Source organism: Meriones unguiculatus, chromosome 3, assembly GCF_030254825.1.
Source record: "Meriones unguiculatus strain TT.TT164.6M chromosome 3, Bangor_MerUng_6.1, whole genome shotgun sequence".
NCBI classification, from domain to species: Eukaryota; Metazoa; Chordata; class Mammalia; order Rodentia; family Muridae; genus Meriones; species Meriones unguiculatus.
Window position 1 is genome coordinate 120,818,007 of NC_083351.1, and position 22,454 is coordinate 120,840,460.

Here is a 22,454-nt window from a genome sequence, read left to right on the forward strand (position 1 = left end):
TGGGAAAGGAAGGCCAGCCATGAAGTTTTCATTCGCTTGAACTTTGGCTTTGTTTAGTCAGTCCCAAGGGGCCTGCTGTAAAGCTGAGATGAGACAGGGAGGCCCTCCAGGAAGTTACTTGATTTATAGCAGAATGCCTCTGTGTTTAAGATTAGGCCTCAGAGTTAGGCCTCACCAGCTGCCGTGGGGTAGAGCCCCCTTAGGAGGCTTCTGCACTGGGCTCTACCAGCGCCACTCAGCAGGAGATGTTTGTCTCCTTGAAGAAGAGAGCTCACAGTCTGGTGCAGAATTCTCCACCACACACCTCAAGCGGCATCTCTTTACCTTGCCACTACCCAGTTGCTGAGCTGCTATCCAATTATCTCGATTAAATATGGCTGTGCCATTAATCCAGCTCCATCCAGCCTCACCCTCCATATGTGGAAAGTTATTCTGGAAGAAGGGATGACATATGGATAATTCTCAAATTGCAAAGAGGGCTTTGACAGTCTTACTCTACTTTCAAGAAAGCATTCTTACACCTTTCATGAAGCAATGGTGACTCTTCCTAAATCATGCTAGTTATCAAGGCATTACTGTGTGCCTTCAAACTACCAAGAGTCTTAGGGATTTCTGGTGCTGGCAACAACTGAGTTCATCATTCCAGCAGAGTGTGCTCCTCTGCCCAGACCCTCTTGGAATTTCTCTGTAGATTTCATGGGCATGAAAAGCATTGTTGGGGGGAGTGAGAAAACAAGTAAGAATGAAGGAGAAATTGTGCTTTCTTCTCCCTCTCCCCATTTCTCACTGTGTTCATCTTAATTTCTAGGTGAGTAGATTTTCATCAGGGAGCTTTGAGTTTTTAATTAATAGGAAAGCATGAGTGGGGCTAAAGAAAGGTGCAGTGCGGAAAGTCCTTGTTGCCCAAACATGAGGACATGAGTTCTGATCTTCAGCACTGCTGTAAAAGCCTGGAGCAGTGGCATGTATCAGTCACCCCAGTGCTGGGGTTGGAAGAGGTTCTGGGGTAGTGGAAAGAGATGGATCTTGGGGCTCACTAGACAGCCCACCTAGTCAATTGGTAAGCTCTTGTTTCAGTGAAAAAGCCTGTCTCAAAAAACAAAACAAAACAAAAACAAAAACAAAAACCAGGAAAGGTGGAGAGCAACAACAAAAAAAAAATTCACCAAATATTGACTTCTGGCATCTACATGCAGTCACACTCATATACATGCATACACACGTGAACACATACATATAACACACACACACACACACACCAAGGAAACAAAAAATAGAAAAATATTGTCTTGGCTGGTGCTCTCAGTGTATATAGGGTCCATCTGGAGAGATTTGATGAAAATCAGTGTTCTGTAAACATTGTCAGGCATGTGGCTACAGAAATAAAAATACAGTGCACTGTGAAGGTCAGCCTCCCTTGAGAGAGAGAAAGAGAGAGGGAGGGAGAGGGAGAGGCAGAGGGAGAGGGAGAGAGAGAAGGAGAGAGAGACTGGATGAACCTTATTCTTTGGTCTTGGTGGGAAACTGTGGGGAAGATGTGCCAGCTGTTCCCAGGCATGGGGCTGGCAAGGAAGCTGCACTTGTGTTTGTACTTGCTCACGAGGAATCCTTGAGCCCTAATCCCAGTGATGCCTGCGAGCTTTTCTCCTGGTTTGAGCAATGACAGCCAGACACTGTGTGGAACTTTAGTCCTGTCACTCAGGTGCCATGAGAAGTTGGCACTGGGCCACGTCTGCTTATAACAAGCAATTTCCTGAGTTGGGGATGTCTTTGTGTTTAGGGTGCCTCTGAGAAGTGGTTTGTATCTAGCAGAATTCCTGAGAAAGGAAGAGGGAGAGAGAAAGAGAGACTTCCTGGCACAAAGACTGTGGCTTTGGTTGACTGAACCTCTTGACCTACCTGGTACTTTATCTCCCTCCCACTTTCTAGCCCATTTCCTAAGGGGCATTCCCCTTCCCCGCTTCTTGGCTCAATGGCTGACCTTCCCTTCCCTTCCCTTTTTGCTCAGTGGTTTCCCTGCTTTCCTCTCTGCTCAGTAGCTTACCTCATCACCACGCTGACTCAGTGATTGCCCTGCCAGGCTCTCCCCTGTGCTCACTGGGTGTCATGACTTCTACTCTGCTGCCTCTCCAGCCATCAGCAACTCTCTTTTTCTCCATATGTAGATGGATACTGCCGTCTTTTGATTTATTGTGCTGACATAATTCTGCCATCAGGTTGGATGGCAGAGTGTCTCGACCAACACCGTACAAGGGGAGCTGCCGTAGACTATTGCCCCAAAACAATGAAGTCAGGATGATCTACCCTCTAGTAAGTCATGGAAGGATATGGCTCTTGCATATTCCTTCCCAGCCCCCACTCGGCTCTGCCAGGCTCTTGAGAGCCTGTGGAGACAGGATGCATCAATGTGGTGACAAGTGACTGAACCCTTTCTCTTCTTGGCAGAATGAGGTGGCTAATCACACCTGGCCACAGAAATAGCAAAATCCAGTTGCATTGTGAAGTTTGGCCTCCCCTCCCGGTAGGATGGCCAGACCAGACTGAGATACAACTACAAGGGCTGGCCTTGGCTCGGGAAGCACACCAAACTTTAAACTGGGGCTAATACTTCTCTACTTCCATAGAGTAAAGGGAATGTTTTCCTGGGAATTGCAGATCAAAATGACCAAGAATCCAGAGCCAGAGCCCTAAGAAACAAAGGCAGAGGAGGAACACCAGGACTGTCAAGACAAGAAAGGCCTTCCACAAAAACAGAGGAGTGGAGTGTCTGTAAGTGGAGTTCTCCAAGAAGCAGATTCTCATCAAATGTGGCAAATGCCTGTCATCCAAACTCTCAAGAGGCTGAGGCAGGAGGATTACCATGAGTTTGAGATCATTTTGGGCTATTGGATGCAATGATAGCCAGGGCTACACAGCAAAATCCAATCTCAAGAAGGAGGGATAAAAGGGAGGAGTGGGAGAGAAGAAAGAAGACACACACTTACATGAAGATCTGCACAGCCAGAGCTGCCCGGTGAGAACTGCCAAAATCAGACCCTGTGGAAAGTAGACAGGAAGCAGATCCGGGCAGGGGGAGGAGCCTGTGTGTGATATAGTCTCAATAGAGGCCCCAATCAACCCGGGCAAGCTGGGTTAACACTGGCATTGCCCTGAATTGGAACAAAGTTTCTGGATCCTTATTCTGCCTCAGGAAGCCAGTGTGCCCTTCAGCCAGGCAGCTCTTTTTAGCTGAGACAATTCCCAGAATGCTGATAGCTGATTGATATCCTTGAATGCACATTTTAGCAAGCGGTGCAACCTGGTGTTCAGTGGACATCAGCATGCGAGATATCACAGCCAGGACATTCAAATGAAACGCTACAGCAGGGCTGTGAGGAATTAGAGAAGAGCTATAAGCACTGTTGGGACCTGGCCAGAAAAAGGTCTCTGTGTCCTGGCATAGCCTCTGCTTTCATTGGTAATTGTGGCAGTAGCAATGTGGTTGACTGGAGAGGGATCCCCCAGAGTTTTAGGCTCCCTAGAATCAGCTTGCCTCACAACTTTCAGGAAAAAAGGCAAATGGATCACAAAGAAATTTAAGGGGGCCACTCCCTGCTATCCAGCTTCCCGGTGTGGGCTTGGCCCCCTTATGCCAGCCCTCAAACCATCGGCAACATGGCTTACTAGAAGATGGGACATGCTGTCCAGTTATTTGAGGTTCATGTGGGGATAAAGATGAACCTGAATGAACCCTGGTACAGTCCAGATTTCCTTTGCCTGGGTGTGAGTATAGAGAAAATAGCCATGCCCTATCCTATTCCCCTTTCCCTCCAAAGGCACATAGAGGCTTGACTGATAACTTATCACAATGTGTTTTAACCATAAAGCCCTGTCATCATCCCCTGATATCACCTATGCTGGCTAGTTTTTCTGTCAACTTAACACAAACTAGTGTTATCTGAGAAGAGAAAATGCCTCAATAAGGCTGGCCTGTGGGCAAGTCTATGGGGGGTTTTCTTACTTAGTAATTGATGTTGATGTTGGGGGCCCAGTACATTGTAGGTGGTGCCACCCCTGGGATGTATAATGAAGTAGGCTGAACAAGACACGAAGAGTCAGCCAGAAAGTACCACTCCTCTGTGGACTCTGCTATCCCTAGGTTCCTGCCCTGATTTCCCAGAATGATGGACTACAAGCTGTAAGATAAAATTAAACCCATTCCTCCCCAAGTTGCTTTTGGTTATGGTGTTATCACAGTAATAGACACTCTGAGATGTCATCTAAATTTCAGTTGAGAGAGAGAGTGTGTGTTTTGTGTATGTGCATGTGCACACATGCATATCACTCTCTAAAACAATGTCTGTTTCTACATCTAAAGGGTCTATGTGAGATTTTTCTCTCATCTCATTTCTCTACATTTTTTCAGTGTTTTCTGTATTTTTGTTCTCCTAAGCAGAATGTGTTCTATCCAATATAATTTGCTAATGATAGTTTCAGATGTAAGAAGCTTCTCTCTTAGCCAGGCATGGTGCCAAATACACGCAACTCCATAACATAACAAGTGGGAGAGGAAGGCAAGAGAATCAGAAGTCAAGTTCATCCTCAATACATGAGTTCAAGGCCCGCCTCTGGTGTATGAGACCCACTCCCAGAAAACAAGAAGTAGAATGAGAGGATGATAATAATAATAATAATAATAATAATAATAATAATATCAAAACTACTCATGAATTCACAGCAGCATTTGGTTGCCTGCACAAGACCTATACAAGATCAAGCAAGTCAACACACAAGGGGAAAAGATCATGAGCCCTCATATCTGACTGACAAACTGAACAGTTGATGGCTTCTTGGGGAGGGAGAGTCCATTTTCTTTAAGGGACAGCCCCGGTAGGCTTCCCACCCTGCAGTGGAAGGTCCCACAGCACGAATACAAATTTTATTTAATGGACTTTGAAAAGAGAAGAAGAGCCAGTCATGGTGGTGCACGTCTTTAATCCCAATACTCAGGGAGGCAGAGGCAGGTGGATCACTGTGAGTTGGAGGCCAGACTGGTCTACAATGTGAGTCCAGGACAGCCAGTGCTACAAGAGAACCCTGTCTCAAAACAACAACAAAAGAAAGGAAAAAAAAAACCCCACAATGTTGGGAGTAAGAAGACAAGGATGGGTGTGGGAGTAGTAAGGGGTGAACATAATCAAAACACATTATAGGAAATTCTTAAGAATTAATAAAAATATATTTTAAAGCTAGTTTAAACAGGAAGGGCTTTTTTTCTGATGGTGTATATGTGCATATTTACCTTCCTTTCTTCAGTCTGCCTCGCTGTTTCTATTTATCACAGGTCACTCACTTTTTCCACAGAATGGCTGCAGTGTGGGGACTCAGTACACGCACACCCTGAAACCTGGAGGCTTCGAAGACTTGATCGCTGCTCAGCACAGCAGGCCCCAAGTCTTCAGGCTCTCCAAACCACCTCACTTCCACTTTCCTCAGACTGCACCCTAGAATTTCCCTACAAGTTTTGCGCAGGCAAGGCTCCACCATTTGAGGGTGACAATAGATTTTTCTGTGTTTGAGAGTGTGATGGGTAGTTTTAATTGGCAACGTAGTCTGAAATTATCTTGGAAGATCATCTGAGTGAGGGATTATCTAGAGCGGTTGACCCTCTAGGCATATCTTGGGAGATTTTGCTGAGTGATTCAAGTGGGAAGATCCAACCTGCATGTGGGTGGCACCATTACAATGACTGGTATTTGGGCTGAAGCTGAGCACCGGCATGCATACATTAACTCATTGCTTTTGACTGTGGCTGTAATGGGACTGGCTGTTTCGAATTCCTGCTGCATTTGCTTCCCTGAAATGATGGACTGCAACTTGAGGTTATAAGCCAAATAAGCCCTTTTCTCCTTAAGTTGTTTTTGTCACAGCAACAGAAAATGACACCGGCACAGAGAGAAATGCCATCTTCTGTCTTCCAGAAGCAGCAGGTCAGGGGGTGCCATGAGCATGTGCCACTGATAGTGACATAGCTCCTCCACCAGCACCTGATGTTCCCCCCTTACACAATATGTAGCACCATAAACAAACCACTGAAAACTGTAAAGGAGGAGGTGAAGCAAATTCTGGGGGATGCTGGACATTCACTGGAAGAAGAGGAGATTTATAGTGGGTAAATTGGCTGAAACTACAGCCTGTACCTTATTGTGGCTTATAAACAGATCTTAGAGCCTTCCTTATGCCCAGAATCCACTAATGCCAACTACTGCTTCCTTACCTACAAGGGGATGTCTTCAGAAGGTGAAACTACATGAGAAGATGGCTTAGTTTGATGCTAAGAAATCTGTAGAGGGCTCTAAAAAGAAAAATAAATCACAGGAAGAGAAGCAGAGACCCAAGGCCAGGTAGAAAGAGCTAAAGCTCCAGAAGAGAACATGAACAAAGTAGGCACCAGCTGCTGAGCCCAAGGCTAACAGCCTTTTGCTCTGATGCTCAAGAGTACTTTCAGTTGGACTAATGAAAGCATGAGTATGCCAATGGACACACCCTCATTGACACTGCGATATTTGGGGGAGCAGTTTGGCAAAGATGGTTGGCTCCTATGGTGTGATGAGAGCTTTGCTTCTTCCTAAAGAGTTCTCCCAGACCCTGTGAGTTACAAGCTAAAAAAACATGTTTTTGCCAGCGTCATCCTCTTTGGACACAACAGCAGCAGTATCATTTCTGAAGCATGTGTCTTCAGATGCCAGGGGTCTAGGTTGCTAGAAAAACTACAAGTCACATGTATTGTACAAAATGAGTTCTGGCAGAAAGGAGCTGCAGATTTTGGCTAGGTCTTTACCTAGAAGGTAAAGAACTGAAGGGGTCTTCCAGCACCTGGGTAAAGCCCTCAGTCAAGGCACAATCTTCAAGTAAACATCTCTTACTGTCATCTAACTGTCTGTACCCATCCTTTAGGGAGATGAGAGTCATTAAAGAAAACTGAACATTTATTTATAAAAGTTATACATCACCATCTGAACATTCTGGACATTTCTGAGTTATTTTGGTGGCTTTAGGTTTGGTTTCTGAGCTAGAATGCAATGAGTTTAAGAGTGAATGTCATCCTGCTTCCATGAGTTTTGGTGGGCCAGACAAAGGACAGACATTTCATAGCTGCCAGCCAAACATGACCGATGTTTCCCTTACACATTCACTTCCTTTCTCCTTGTCTTCCAGAGCTGCCCATTCTCAACAAAGTTAGGCGGACTGTGGTAGAGCCTCAGAACCTACATACAAGCCCGATGCCTAAGCAGAAACAGGTAGAAAGACCCTTGCAACTTGCTGGCCTGACAATCTAGTCAAGTCAGTGAACAATGGGGTCAGTGAGAGACCCTTTTTCAAACTATAAGAGCATGAAGTAGAGATGGGCACTTAACACCAACCTCTGGTCTCTACAAACAAACACATACATATATATATCTGTGTGTATATATATATGTATGTAGATATATTCATATAGAACCACATGTATCAGTGGGTACACACACTTGGGAACACATAAATCACACACACACACACACACACACACACATACACACACACACTGCACACAATACATCTTTATTGTCACAAAGAGTATGGATTTTGTTAAGAATAGAGGACAGTTGATCAAGTAATGGAAGCAAAGAAAACTCCCATGTGGAGGCACCCACACAGGGTAGTGGTATTGAACTTGGTTCTTCCTATCATTGAGGATGGAGCCTATTGATTATAGCCAAGCCACTCAAGATGGATTAACATTTTAGGAAAGGTTATTTTTAATAAAAAATGAAGCTATAAATTTTGAAGAAACTGTATTTCATCCAATAGGACATAGGTTATAATTCAAACTATGTTCTCATTCTTTGAATGAAAAAGAATAAATCTCACGGATTTTTTCTGGCATAATTGTTAAACTAAAATTCTGAGATATTATATGATACAGTAGTCCTCACTTTGTGTGTAGTTTTGGCAAACACATTAAAAAGTAGCATTCATTTTTCCAGTTCTCCTTATAACTCATTGACATTAATTCATAGTATATTAATTAGGCATAGCCCCAAAGAATTTTGAATGGCTGGCTCCTAGGGAGAGGCGCTATTTAGGAGGAGGCTTGTGGAGTACACGTGGCCCTGCTGAAGGAAGTGTGTCACTGTGGGGGAGGGCTTTGAGGTCTCCTGTGCTCAGGTTATACGTAGTGTGGAATGCAATCTTCTGCAGAACTCTTGGCTCCTCCAGCACCATGTCTGCCTGCACGCTGCTATGCTTCCTGCCATGATGATATAGACTAAACCTCTGAAACAGTAAGCCAGCTCCAATTGAACATTTTCTTCATAAGAGTTGCCATGGTCGTGGTGTCTCTTCACAGCAATGGAATCCCAACTAAGACACTATCCTTTGAGTTTTCTTCTCCAAACATTCACTGTTTTATCTAGTTTGTAATGGTTGCTCGGACACAACCAGTAATATCTCATTTACTTTTACCAACTTCATTGACTCCTGCACCTTTTAAATGAATTCAGAGGTACTTCGTAGTCAATTTGTTTTCTTTCTCTTTCCTTTTTTGCTTATGAGCCTTTAACAGCTGAGCCATTTCTCCCACCCTCATTTTTTTCTTTATTTCATTCTTCATATCTTTTTTTAAAAAGATTTATTTTATTTTTAAGTCCGTGTGTGTATCTGTCTGTCTGAATGTGGATATGTGAATGTGAATACAGGCATTTGAGGAGGCAAAAGAAGGTATTAGAGCCCCTGTAGCTAGAGTTACAGGTAGTTATGAGCTGCCTGATATAGGTGCTGGGAACTGAACTAGCAGCACTCTAAACTACTGAGCCACATCACACCCCTTCCCCCTCGCACTGTAATATAATTTTAGAAGAGTAAAAGTAAATCTTATTTTAAAAACAAAAGTATGTCCATGACCAAAGCAACATGGGGAGGAAAGGGCTTACACTTCCACATTGCTGTTCATCCCTGAAGTCAGGATGGGATCTCAAGCAGGGCAGGAATCTGGAGGCAGGAGCTGATGCAGAGGCCATGGAGGGGTGCTGCATACTGGCTTGTTCATTGTGGCTTGTTCATTCTGCTTTTATAGATCCCAGGACCACCATTCCAGGGATGGCCCACCCACAATGGGCTGGTCTCTCCCTATCAAGTGTGGTGAGATGGTACAGTGAGTAAGGTACTTGACACCAAGCTTGACAACCTGAGTCACACACACACACACACACACACACACACACAAATGTAATTTTTGGCAAACATTCAGAGTTCCCTAATACCCTTCACAAAGATACCCAAAATGTCAACAACTTACATATCAAGAAAGCAATGTTCAAAATCTGAAAATCAACACTAGAACATAATTTTCAAATCAATCAATTGGTTAACTGATCAATTGTGTGGCACCAAGGGCTAACATCGCTGGTGTATCATTTCACTGACGATCGAGAAGGCGTAAGCCACATTCCTTAATCTAACACTTGAACTAGGAAAGTTTCTTAGGATCTGTTATTTCACTCTAGAAGTTATTTTAGCTACAGGGAAAAGAAAAAAAAAAAAAAAAAAAAACCTAACCACAATCGACAACAAACCATGAAAGATCAGCACTCTAAAAATGCTAGCTAAGCTTACATGGATAATTATTGAAATGATAATTCTACTCAAATTTTACCACTTTGAACACTACTTTACCACATACTAGGCATTGTTCAAGGTGTGTTCCTTATTCTGACTCACATCATCTCTGTGGAAGCGCGATGAGGTAGTGTCTTAAGGTTTCTACTGCTGTGTTAAAATGCCATGACCAAAGCAACCTGGGACCTCAGGAACCCAGCGCAGGAGCTCAGGATTTCCCAACAGGTGTTTGTGCCCACTAAGTCATCTCCCAGCATCTTTTTTTTTTCCCTTACTCCTAATGCGTGACTGCTTCTCTTCTTACCAATGAGTAGAACTTTATATTTCTGAGGGAAAAGTTGGTACATAAAACGGAATGTTGAAACATCTGTGAACTTGCTAAACCCCTTGGGGAGTCATATTTAAGGGCAGTTGACTCATTAATAGACTAGGATCCTGCACCCTAACTCTAAAAAGGGAGTCATTTCAGCCATTCCTTTGGCCATGTGTGTTTTGCCTGTTGTCATTTGCTAAAGATATGACAATGCCCTCTTTGCTTTGGGTTTGCAGCTAGGAGACCCGTGAGTGTTTTCCCACCTACCTCAGGAATGCAGACAGAAAAAGCACTGGCATCCAGAAGCCATCTGGGAATGCTTCCTGAACCTGCTCTAAATTGGGGCGCAGAGCCAGCCTCACGCTCACAGGCTTCTGGGTTCACCTGGATTAGGCTTACTGCAGAGGGTTTTATCACCAAATATGATTTATCTGCGAAGCCAGCTGTCCGGCTTCTGGTGAGTGGCTCCTTGGAAGGCAAGCTGCTGCGGTGCAGCTACCAGTGTAGCACGTGAGACTGAGGGCTGGTGGGTGGGGGGAGGCTCCCTGACTCAGCCACTGCCAACCTCTAGATGTCTGGATACATCCCTCACTTTGATAGCGTCTGGATGCTAGTTGTCTACCCGAGAAAGAAATAATGGGAACCTATGCTCAGGAGATGTCAACCCAACTTTCTGACTAGCTTAGAGGAAGCAGAGAGACGTGTGAGAACCACTTCAATGCCTTTTATTTAGGCAACGGAATTACATGAATCTGGGGCCTATCGGAGAGCAAAGGCATAGTCAAGGGAGTAAGCAAAGAGAGTGTAATTGACAGAACAGTTAAGGGAAAGCAAGAAGGATGAAGAAGTATGCCAGAGGGAGCAAGAACAGGTAGCTGTGGCTACCCTGGGTCAGAATAGACATAAGGAATGAGTACCTACAGAGACAGGGCCTGTGGGTAGTCAGGTGGGCCTGCTAATACATGCCTGTAATGCTAGCACTAAAGAAAAGAAGGAGGATGACAATTCTGGATGCAGCCTAGGCTACATAGCTGAACCCTCGCTCAAAACACCCAAATAACACAAGAGAGGGGGCATGAAAATGGCAGATTAGAAAGGTTCCTAATAGGGACTATGACCTGGGGGAGAAAAGCAGAGACACCATCCACCCACAACCCAGAGGAGAGTTAGGGGCGGGGTGTCAGATACACTCTTGCTCTCCTGTCTTGCCCCCCATTGTTGCCACTGCTATCTACTGCTCACACCTAGGGAGAGAGCAGAAAGGGCAGAGCATGAATCCCAGCTGTGCCTCCCAGGCCTGAGGCTGGGAAGACAGTGGTGGCCAAACAAGGCTAGTCTGTCCCTGGAATTGCACATTGTGTGACTTTAGTCTTCCAGGCTTTGGCATATTGGCTTTTAAAGGTCTCACCTATGAACAACTAAATATGTCTGCTACAGACTGCCAAGCAGAAGGAGTCAGCTAAAGAACAATTCATGCCACACACGGCAGAACCAAAAAGCTGTTCAGATAGATGCCCTCTCCCTCCACAAATCGAGGGACCTAGAACTAACTCAAAGAGCAAAGTTTAAATGCTATCTAACTTTTACAAGTACCAGGCAATTAACTAAATGGTGTGTGTTTTTCCTCCTATTATCCTCACCACAGCCCTGTGAGATTATTGTTAATCACCAATTTCTTCAACAAATATTTTCTGAGTAGCCATCATGTGCCAAACACTGAAGGTTACTTCTCTAAGCCAGATAAATAAAACATTTCCTATCATGACGCTTGCTCTCTACCTGGAAAAAGCAAATATTAAATGGCTAATTTAACCAAGAATTAAGAGCAGTTCAGATAATAGTTTTACTATAACAGCAGTGTCATGGAATAAGATATCTAACCTACATGAAAAAAAAAAAAAAAAAAACAAACCCAGAAGGTTTCCTGGAGGAAATAAGAATTAGTTAGAGTCCTGGAGAACAAAGAGGAACTAGAGAAAGGGTGAGTTCAGGGAGGAAATCATTGCTTGTGGCAAAATGATTATGTTCAATTAGCCCGTGAAGTGTCAGCACCCATAGCTGTGGTCTAGTGTAGCTTATTTGCCAAACTCTGTTTAGAGCAGAGTGGTAAAGACTCTAAGTGCTGCAGAAAGAAGCGAGCAGACACAGTTTTGAGATTTGAAAGGCGAGGGATGGTGAGAATGTTGGTTTAGATAGCAGGGGGTATTGGTGTTCTGTTTCCAGGGTGGCCAATCAGAGAAGTTTTAGGAGAAGATACCTTGAATTCAGTTTGTAGTTAAGGATCCTGAAGAACTCGAGGAAAAGAGGGAGGAGGAGGAGGAGGAGGAGGAGGAGGAGGTCTGATTTACAGAAGTCCTATCAACCTGGAGAATTAAGAAGGAAGGTTCTTTTTGGATAAGACAAAGGGATCAGAAATTTGACCGTAGTAGAGAAGGTAACAAATACTGGAGAGGGTGGGCCATAGAAATAAATATTGGACATTGTTACAAGCCAGTTAAGATGGGCAGCTCATAGTCCACCATCTGCCAGGCTTTCTATATCTTTCCCATGAGCAATTCAACAGGCAGTATAAACCCAGGACAGGGCAGCTTTCCTGCCGGATTGCAGTTTTCCCCAAGTTACCACCCAGGGACAAGAGTGTTTAGATTAGCAAGTGGCAGAGTGAAAGGACATAGAGTTCTTCACACTATTCCTGACAGTGAGCTGTGAGGTTACATGTGATCAAATAAACAGACTCCACTAGAGACAGCTGCTGGGGAGGCTGGGCTTCAGTGGGAGTCTGGAGCGGAAAGGAATGTTAAGAAGAGCGGCTGAGGACACGGGGGCTCTTGTTGGCTGTGGGGGTGCAGGTGCTAGTGCCATAGTGGTTTGGGAACACAGAGAAGGAAAACACATCGGGGTCCAGACAGGACATCAGTGACAAGTCCATGGTAAACGGGGATAACCAGAGGCTGGCTGGATAACCACGGACCCACTGAAAGGTGAAGGCATGAGCACTTAAGTTTCCCGTGCCTCCCGAAGGGTGTTAAGCGCTCAGGCAACAGAACTCAGCTGATGTGCAGAAAATAGAAAGCATGGATATGATGCTGCCAGGGCGGCCTCTGGTGACTGTCTGCCAAGTGTTGACAATTGTGTTCTCAGGACGTGTGTGGCCATTCAGTGGGGAATGTGGGAGGGTGTGGGCAAGGCAGAGAGCTGAAGAGTTGCATCACAGAATTGCATCGGGACCTGGCTTTCCTGAGGTCACCTCCAGAGTCATTAACAAATTCTAAGCTTGTCTCCACTTTGGGCCATTAATTACTGCCATGAAGCTTCTGGCTGGTTGGTGTCCAAGCTTTTCAGCCTTCTGTACTCAGGCTCTGCATTGTATGTGTTCTGTAGGAACCAGAATCAAAACAAGGGTAAAGATGAAGCAGAAATGGAGGGAGTGGTAAACCCCTAGCTTGAGACCCATGCCAGGAGAGGGAGCCTATCCCTGACCCTGCTAATGATATTCTGCTATACTTGCAGACAGGAGCCTAGAATAATAGTCATGAGGGAAGCTTCACCCAGCAACTGATGGAAACAGATGCAGAGACCCACAGCCAAGCATTAGGCGGAGCTTGGGAAATCCTTGGGGGGGAGGAGGATTGCAGGAGTCAGAGTAGTCAAGGATACTACAAGAAAACTCACAGAAACAACTAGCCTGGGACCATGGGGCCTCACAGAGACTGACCTGCCAATTAGGGAGCCTGCATGGAACTTCCCTAGGCCCTCTGCACATGTGTTACAGTTGTGTAGCTTGATCTTCATGTGAGACTTCTACCAGTAGAAGTAGGGGCTATCTCTGACTCTGTTGCCTGCCTTTGGGGCCCTTTTCTCCTACTGGGTTGCCTTGCCTAGCCTACATAGAAGAGGAGTCTTACTGCAACTTGATATGCCAGGATTGGTTGATTTCCAGGAGAGGCCTCCCCTTTTCTGAAGAGAAACAGAGGAGGAGTGGATTGGGGGATGGGGTGCAAGGGGAAATTTTGGTTGGTGTGTAAAATTAATTAACTAATTAAAGAAAAAGAACCATGTAGAACACTCAGCTCCTGCTTCTGCTGCAGAGCCTCGCCCCATCCAGAGAGCTGCTGACCCTCCTGCGTTACCCTAGCTCCCACCAAGTTAGGATGTTTGGGACCATTTGCTTCGAATTTGAATGAAGACTTACCAATGAGCAATTCCATGAAAAATTAGGTTTGCTTTTGGACTAGATTGTTAGCCTTAACTAGGAGAAAGTACCGTACGCACCTACAGTAAAGCAAGTTTGGGAGAGTTCACTCGGTGACCCAAGCAGAATTATATCTGTTAAACCATTTGATCTCTAAAAGCAGGGTTTTTTTTTTTCCTTCAGTTTCATGCTGGAGATACAATATTGATAAGCCGCATGACATTCTGACTGATAGCAGACATTTCAAAAGAGTGTAATAAGAAAAATAACATTCTTTGAGGAGCATTTGGGATTTATCATAAGGAATTAATTTATAAGTGTGCTGTCCTCCTTGGAGATTATTTTGCCTCCTGGGCCATGGAACAGAGGCATATATCTATCCATCTGTACTAGGGAACACAAATGACCTTAGTTACTGAAGCTGGACCACAGTGTGGGGAGTGGGTGAATTCTGGGGGGAATGTGTGTTGTTGATATGAGCACGAGCATGTCAAGGTCCTCCATGCCTCAAGCCAATGGGAATGGAAAAGCCTTTTTCAGGTCAAGCTCAGGAATATGGCAAAGCCTTCCCCTAGGCTGTGTTTGGATGTTGACTGGGTATTCAGCAAGTATGGGATGCAGCTTCCTCCTCCAGGTTATTTACATCCTGAGATTGCTCTGCTGTAGAAACCTTTTACTGAGATTAGCTAAACCAGCCTCCGTATCATTTAGCTGTGTACAATAAACCCACCTCTACCATCTACAATAAATATTAAACTGGATGAGTCTCCCAGCTGCTGCTGCATGGCCATTAGAGCACACAGCCCACCTGATCCAATATTTTCTATACATGCCTCTGTTTTTCCTTCATTGACCCTGTCAGGTTTCCAAGGCCCAGCCATACAGGGCACAGCAACTTGGCAGTATTCAGTACCCCAGCATTCCAGCGGCTGAGACAGAAAGACTGAGAGTTCAAGGTCAGTCAGGGTTATCTTTCTAGCTGAGGCCATCCATTCTGGTTAAGAGAGGGATCGAGAAAGCTCTTCCTACGTGATTAACAGAACTACACTGCAGAGGTCTCCTTTTGGGAGACTGGAGAGCAGTTAAGAATGCTTACTGCTTTTCGAAGAGGACCTGGTTAGTTTCCAGCACCAACATTAGATGGCTCACACAGCTGCCCATAATTTCAATTCCAAGGGATTCATTTCCCTTTTCTTGGATCGGTAACATACATATGTGTAAGTACTCACATGCACACATAAAATAAAAATAAATAAATCTTTAAAAATGAAGGAGGCCTCCTTTGGGCTCAAGAACTCTAGTATCTTGTTGATTGTTAATACCTGCTTGGCTTTCTTTTTTTCAGTTTGTTTATTAATTATTTAAGAATTTCATACAATACATTTTGATCATATTTATTCCCCCACTTTTCCCCATAACTACTCCTAGTTTCCCCACTTCCCTACCCCACAACTTTATGCCCTCTCTCACTCTCTCTTTTCTAATCAATGGATTCCAATTTGAACTGCCCATAAACTCCTGGGTGTGGGACTGCCAACTGGAGTATGGTCAGTTTACCAGGAGCCACACTCTTAAAACTGACTCACCTTCACTCCCAAACCATCAGCTGTCTGTCGCTATTCAGTCGACATGGGGGCTCCTGAGCCTCTTTCCCACTCTGTGTTAGAATGTTGATGGGCCTGATCTTTTTGCACTCTGAATTCATCAGCACAAAAGTCCTATTAAGTCCAGACGACATATTTTGCTATGATCCTCCCCAGCCTCTAGATTTTACAATCATTCCATCCCCTCTTTTGAAATGGTCCCCAAGCCTTGGATATGTGTATTATATAGAGGTCCTACTAGGGGTTGAGTGCTACAGTGCCACTTATTCTCTGTAATTTCACCAGTTGTGAGCTTTCGCATTAACCACCATCCACCGCAGAAAGAACCTTACTTCTCTGATGAGAGCTTTAACAGTCTGCAGAAAGATAAGAATTGTACTATATCCATTTAGCAGAATGACGGTAACAGGATCACCCCTGGAGCCCCAAACCTCTCCTCAATCATGAATTCTCAACCAGATTTTCGGTAACGGGCATTTGCTTCCACTTGCAGAGTGGGTCTTAAATCTAATCAGAAGGTGGTTGGTTACTTCCATAGCATTTGTACCACTATTATACCCGCATGGTATAATGGTGTATCTCGCCATGCCTTTTGTTGTTGCATTTCACGTGGTTTACAGCCGAGTAACATGTTTATATGCCCCCTCCCTCAGCAGTGTGAACAGCAACTTCCAGTACTGCGAAAGCCATTAGCTTTGAGTCTTTGGCTTCTTCCTACTTTATTTCCATGTGATCTAATTATTCAAACCTTGGTAGCAAACTATTTATTTAAAAGCAGTCTAAACCATATGCGGTGACACGCACTTGAACCTCATCACCAGGGAGAAAGAGATGGACGAGTCACCACATAGTTGAGGTCTTTCTTGATTAAACTTCATTATTAATTTGATAGGATTTAGAATCACCATAGAAACACACACCTGGGTCTGCCTATGAAGGTGTTTCTAGAAAGATTTTGGAAGGCAAGACCCCTCCTGCATGTAGGTAGCACCAATCCACAGGCTAGGGTTCCAAAATGAATAGAGAGGAGAAGTGAGCTGAGCAACAGCCTTCCTCTCTGTTTCCTGCTTCCAAATGCAATGTGGCCTCCTGCCCCATGCTCTTCTTGCCATGCTTTCTTTGCCATGGTGGACTGTAATCTTTAGGTATGAGCCAAAATTAACACTCACTTCATTAAGTTTCTTTTGTCAGATATTTTGTTACAAAATATTTTGTTACAGCAACAGAAAGGTAAATAATACAAGGTCAATCCAGTTTACACAGGGAATCTTAGGGCAGGCCCTGGTATGTAGCATTTTTGTATCAGGAAAACAAAAAACAAACAAAAAAGTACATGTAGTTTAAGTTATTTGCCTTATTGATAAGCACATAATGAGGAGGAGGAAAAAAAAATGATTCATTTTCCCCTGGAGTCATGGAGTTTTTAACATTTAAGAATTTGTATGAGCCGGGCGAGGTGGTACACACCTGTAATCCCAGCACTCTGGGAGGCAGAGGCAGAGGCAGGCCAGGAGTTTGAGGCCAGCCAGGTCTACAAACTGAGCCCAGAACAGCTAAGGGTACAAAGAGAAACCCTCTCTCAAAAAAAAAAAAAAAAAAAAAAAAAACAAGGAAAAATATTGCATGTTCTTTTATTAGCCAGAATGAGACAAAGCCCTTGAGTTAAGTAAAATCCAGCCAAGACCATGATCACCTGGGCTCCTTCAAACAGCAGCTGGTGGAAGTCTACTCTGATGGGCAACTAGTGTTTGTGTTTACCAAATGTTCCCTTCAGGTTCACCTTAGCATTTCACCCGAGGCTCTAATTTCTGTGGGTTTCATTGACTGATGCTCTTGCAGACAGCAAAGATGCAAAATGCATTTTTAATATCAAGCTAATTGATACATGTGGAGAGGCTTCAGATGATGACTTGTCAAGTGATTTTCACTATTGAGGCAAGATGTAAGGCATCTTATCTGTTCATACTTCATGACAAACAAACTGGCATTCAAGGGGCTGTTGTTCCCAGATGCTTCTCATTTGAGCAGAACTTTAATTTCTTTCAAAGTGCTATCATACCTCTGTTCCCTTTAGGGACCTAATATCCTAATGAGACCTTTCATAGCAAGGAACGTTCCCTTCATTGTAGAGAAATGCATCCCAGGGTATGCCCACGCTTCCTCGTGTGGTTGCGACTGGTCTCAGCACAGTGCTTACTCGCTGTTGTTTTCCCCGATGAATTGTCATTCCTGCCTTCATGTTCGGAGCCCCAGTAATGACATGTAAAGATGCTAGGATTGGCAAGAGAGATAAGGAGTGAAGAAATATGTTTAGAAGAAAGAAAACAGCACACATGAGCAATATATTTCTCTCTATAATTACCTTTTTTAGATGATTCAGTGAAGCTACTTAGAAGTAAAAATAGCGTGTGAGTGACTTAAAGTGATGCCTTTCCCCTAAGCTGTGCAGAACAGAACAAGGATGATCAGCAGGGGAGCCATGACAGGACTGCCGTTGTGCTGTACACAGAATCAAAGGCAGAGCAAGCAGCTTACCTAAGGAAACACGCGTGTGGATACACATTTGATTGAATCATCCCATGTTTGGGGAATACAACTGTACTAGCCCGGCGGAAGCCGCAAGCCCAGAGAAGACTCGTTGCCAAGTCCCATCTCTGGTTTATAGAATAAAGACAAATTATAAAAACAAAGCACCAACAGAAACTCCCTCTATGCCTGTCTAACTAATACAGCAGCTTCTTTTAGAGAGGCTGGTTGCCAAGGGCAGGTTATGCTAGTCAAAACCCCTTTCTCTTTTCTTCTAATTTTTAGTATATCTATTTTACTGGTGCTCTAATCCTGAGAATCAAGTAAGCTCAGAAATAAACCCAATGCCACTGCCACGCATAGGAACCTATTGGACTGGGCTGGGGGCGTGGCTCAGATGGTGAAGTGGTTTTCTAGCATTCATGAAGCCCTGGATGTGACTCTGGAACTCGCTAGAACTGGATGTGTGGTGCACACCTGTAATCCCAATATTCAGGATTACTGAAATGCAGGAGGGTGAAGAGTTCAAGGTCAGCCCCTGCTATGTGAATGGTTGTTTTGAAAAACAAACAGGATCTATTGGATTCACAAAGCCTTCTGGAACCCTCTTACAAAAAGATTGAGTCATCGACATATATTGTGAACATAATAAATAATATATGAACTGTACTTGCTAGTGTATAATTGATTTTTCCCACCAAAATGTATGGAAAAAAATTAGTGCAGTAATCAATGTTTCCTTATTATAACTGGAAAGCTGAGAATCAAAGTAATAAAATAATAGATTGGCTTGGCTGTCGTAATAAATCAAAGTGTGTTTTGTTGTGGGGATCCCAGGAGAAAGTCAAAACGTCTGCATATGTGGAAATATCAGACAACTCTGAAAAGACAAAGCACATTTGTCCGAGTTCCAATATCACGCTCATGCCTCTCACGAAACATCATTCTTATTATGTGTAAGAGGGAAAGTACTTCATTCTTTCTCTGGACATATCTTTTAAAGAGAATTCATCAACTGTAAGTCCATTCTGTATACTGGCTAATCAAAGATTTGGTCTGAGACCAATAAACACTATAACATTTTCATTAAGGTTTAAAATAAAATCTATCACTGCTATGATCGGATATTGGAATGTGAACCTAAACTGCTTCTTTTCTGGGCTACCGAGTTTCCCAAACCTGCATCAGGGTTCAGCCAAATACCAACCACTGGGCTCTGGGTAAAGAATGAAAGATACAAGATCTCCCCAGCCCTCATCCTTACTTCTGCCCTGTCATCCCCAACTTACGATGCCCAGAACAGATGATCTCAGGGGGCAAGAAGCCCAAGGATAGAAATTTTCCATCCCATAGTAATCCTTAAACATAATCTGTTTGGGGATCCGGCAGTTACTTTACTCTTTAAGCCCTTTCTTGGTCAAGGGATGACACACTCCAACTTGAAGAAAATCAGGGCATGAACTCAAACAGAGCAGTAACCTGAGGCATGCTTACCTCCTAAGGCTTGCTCAGCCTGCTTTCTTACAGAACTCAGGACCACCAGCCCAAGGATGACACCACCCACAGTGAAAGAGGAGTTTTAGAGGACAGCAATTGACAGCAGAAAGAGGGGAAATTAGCTAAGTAAACAGGAAGTTAGAGTATGGTTTGGGGATAAAATGAACCCCCAGAACCGGAGAGGAGAGAGGGAACCCAGCAAGCAGTTGACCAAAGCTTCTTTTTGTCCTACTGAACTTGGAAGAGCAGTGGAGGAGGAGCGATGGAAAGTGCTGAAACTTCCAAGGTCTCTTCCAGAAATAGTGAGGAATCGATCCAGTAGATTCTGCTTAGAAGAAAGCTCAGAGATGAACCAAATGCCAGTGCAGTCTGACGGTTGTGTGTAAAGGACACTGCATTCTTTAGCCTGTCACCAGTATGTGATAACTGAGATAATACATTTCTTTCTCTGTTCATTATTTTTACCTTCTGTCTCAGTTAGGGTAACAAGTGCTGTGATGAAACACCATTACCAACGCAGCTTGAGGGAAAGAGTTTATTCAGCTTGCCCTTCTGCAATGGTTCATCATAGAAGAAAATCAGGACAGGAACTCAAACGGGGCAGGAACCTGGAGGCAGGAGCTGATGCAGAGGCCATGGAGGAATGCTGCTTACTGGTTTACTTTTTATGGCCCGCTCAACTTGCTTTCTTATAGAACTCAGGTTCTAGAACCTGGACTACCAGCCCAGGGATGGCACCACCCACAATGAACTGGGCCCTCCACCATCAATCACTAATTTTAAAAAAGGCCCTACGGATCTTACGGAGGCATTTTCTCAACTAAGGCTCCCTCCTTTCAGGTAACTTTAGCTTGTGTCAAACTGACATAAGAATTAGCCAGAATACCCTAGCCTTAGTTTTTCTACATCCCTACTTCCTCCCCACAATTCGAGTTTTGAACAATAAATTAAAGTGGCAACTTGGATAGACGTACTAATCTGTGACTAAATATTTGACAAGGGTGAAGAAAGGATTTACATTTGAATCATCAAACACTGGAAATTAAATGACTTCATTCGCCAGTCTTCAAATCAACAAGACTGCAAGGGCAAAACAAAATTTCCGCGAATTTGATTGACCTCGTGTGAGTTGAGCAAGAAAACATACCCGAAAAATAGCAGATGAAAACGGATTGGAACCAGAAGCCTTTGAAGCAAGTCAGCAGAACCATGCCCGAATGAGGCAGATGATAAAAGCATTCAATTTCATACATTTATGTGTAGTATGAGTCACGCATGTATTTGGTAATAACTCCGTTATCTTTGTGCATTTGGGTGTGTGTGTGTGTGAATGTGCCTTTGCACAAATGTAGAGGTCAGAAGACAACCTGGGGTGTTAGTCTTCACTTTCCACCTACTCCACAAGCTGTATCTCTTTGATTGTTGCTGCTGTTTCCTGCTCTGCATGCCAGGATGGGTGCTCTGAGCTTCTCAGGATCCCCCTGCACCTGCTTCTCGCTGAAGGAACACTTGGATTAATGATGCACTGCCATGCCTGGCTTTACCGATAGTTTTTTGAGAGGCTGGCTATCGGCTGGACACGATACTGCACAGCACTTTAGAAACACTGTAAGAGCTGTTGTTGTTGTTGTTGCTTTTCTTCCAGGAGCTCACAAGCTAGAAATATGTGTGATAAACACTGCCAGCTTCACAACTTAGCACACCCAAGAAGGGCCCTGTTATTGGTTTGAAGGAATTGATGAGGAAGAGGGTACCTGATGCTGGTACTGTCAGTAGAGAAACCCTCCCAGAAAACTGTTCAACTCTGGCAGAGCCTGGAGAGTGAGAATGCCATTCTGGCAAAAGAAACAGAATTTCCAGGTTGGAACACCAGGCTGGGCTCAAAGGATTGGAACTGCCTCCCCACAGTGAGAACCCTTGGAGTGATGACCATTTGCAAATTCCGCTGAGTGCTGAGTGCTGAGTGCGTAGCAGGGTTGCTCCAGGTGCTGGGTACAGAGGTTTAGAAGACACAGCAGCCTTTTCATGGCTCCTGAGATTGGGAGGGGGTGGTGGCAGCTGAGCCCACGATCACTGAAGGAGCAGATAGCACTGCATAATTGTGGAAGGGTTTTTACTCTCATCCTAATAACACCTTTCTAGGCAAGGGTGCCTATGTCATTGAATACCTCCTAAGAGCTACACAGAACAACCTACTGGCTGATCCTTACTCCATTTCTGCATGCTAAGTGTTTTCTCTATTTATAGATAGGAAGAGAAGCTCCAGGTGCCGAAGACTGTGCAGTTTATGATACACGAGGCCTGGATTTGTACAGGCATTGATCTCCGTGGTCAGGGAACTATAAAAGCTGAGGAGAAGCTGAATCCAAGAATCCCAACTCGTGCTAAAAATCACCATCTAGAAATGCCTTGGGAATACTCTGGTCTCTGAGGCCGAGGGACAGCTCTGTGAAGGCTGCAGGTGACAGATGCCTTATCTGCTTGTCCCTCAGAGAGAGGAGCTTATTCCCTAGTTGGGCAAATCTAGAGCCCAGCCATGCTCCACCATCTCCCCATCTCCCTCAAAGCAAAGATTTCCAATTACTGCTCTGCAGAAAATGTCAGAAGCATTATTCAACAACTCATGATCCCGAGGTTTGTAATTTTTCGTATGTTTCTACCCTTATCTGCCAGCACTTGAAAAAGA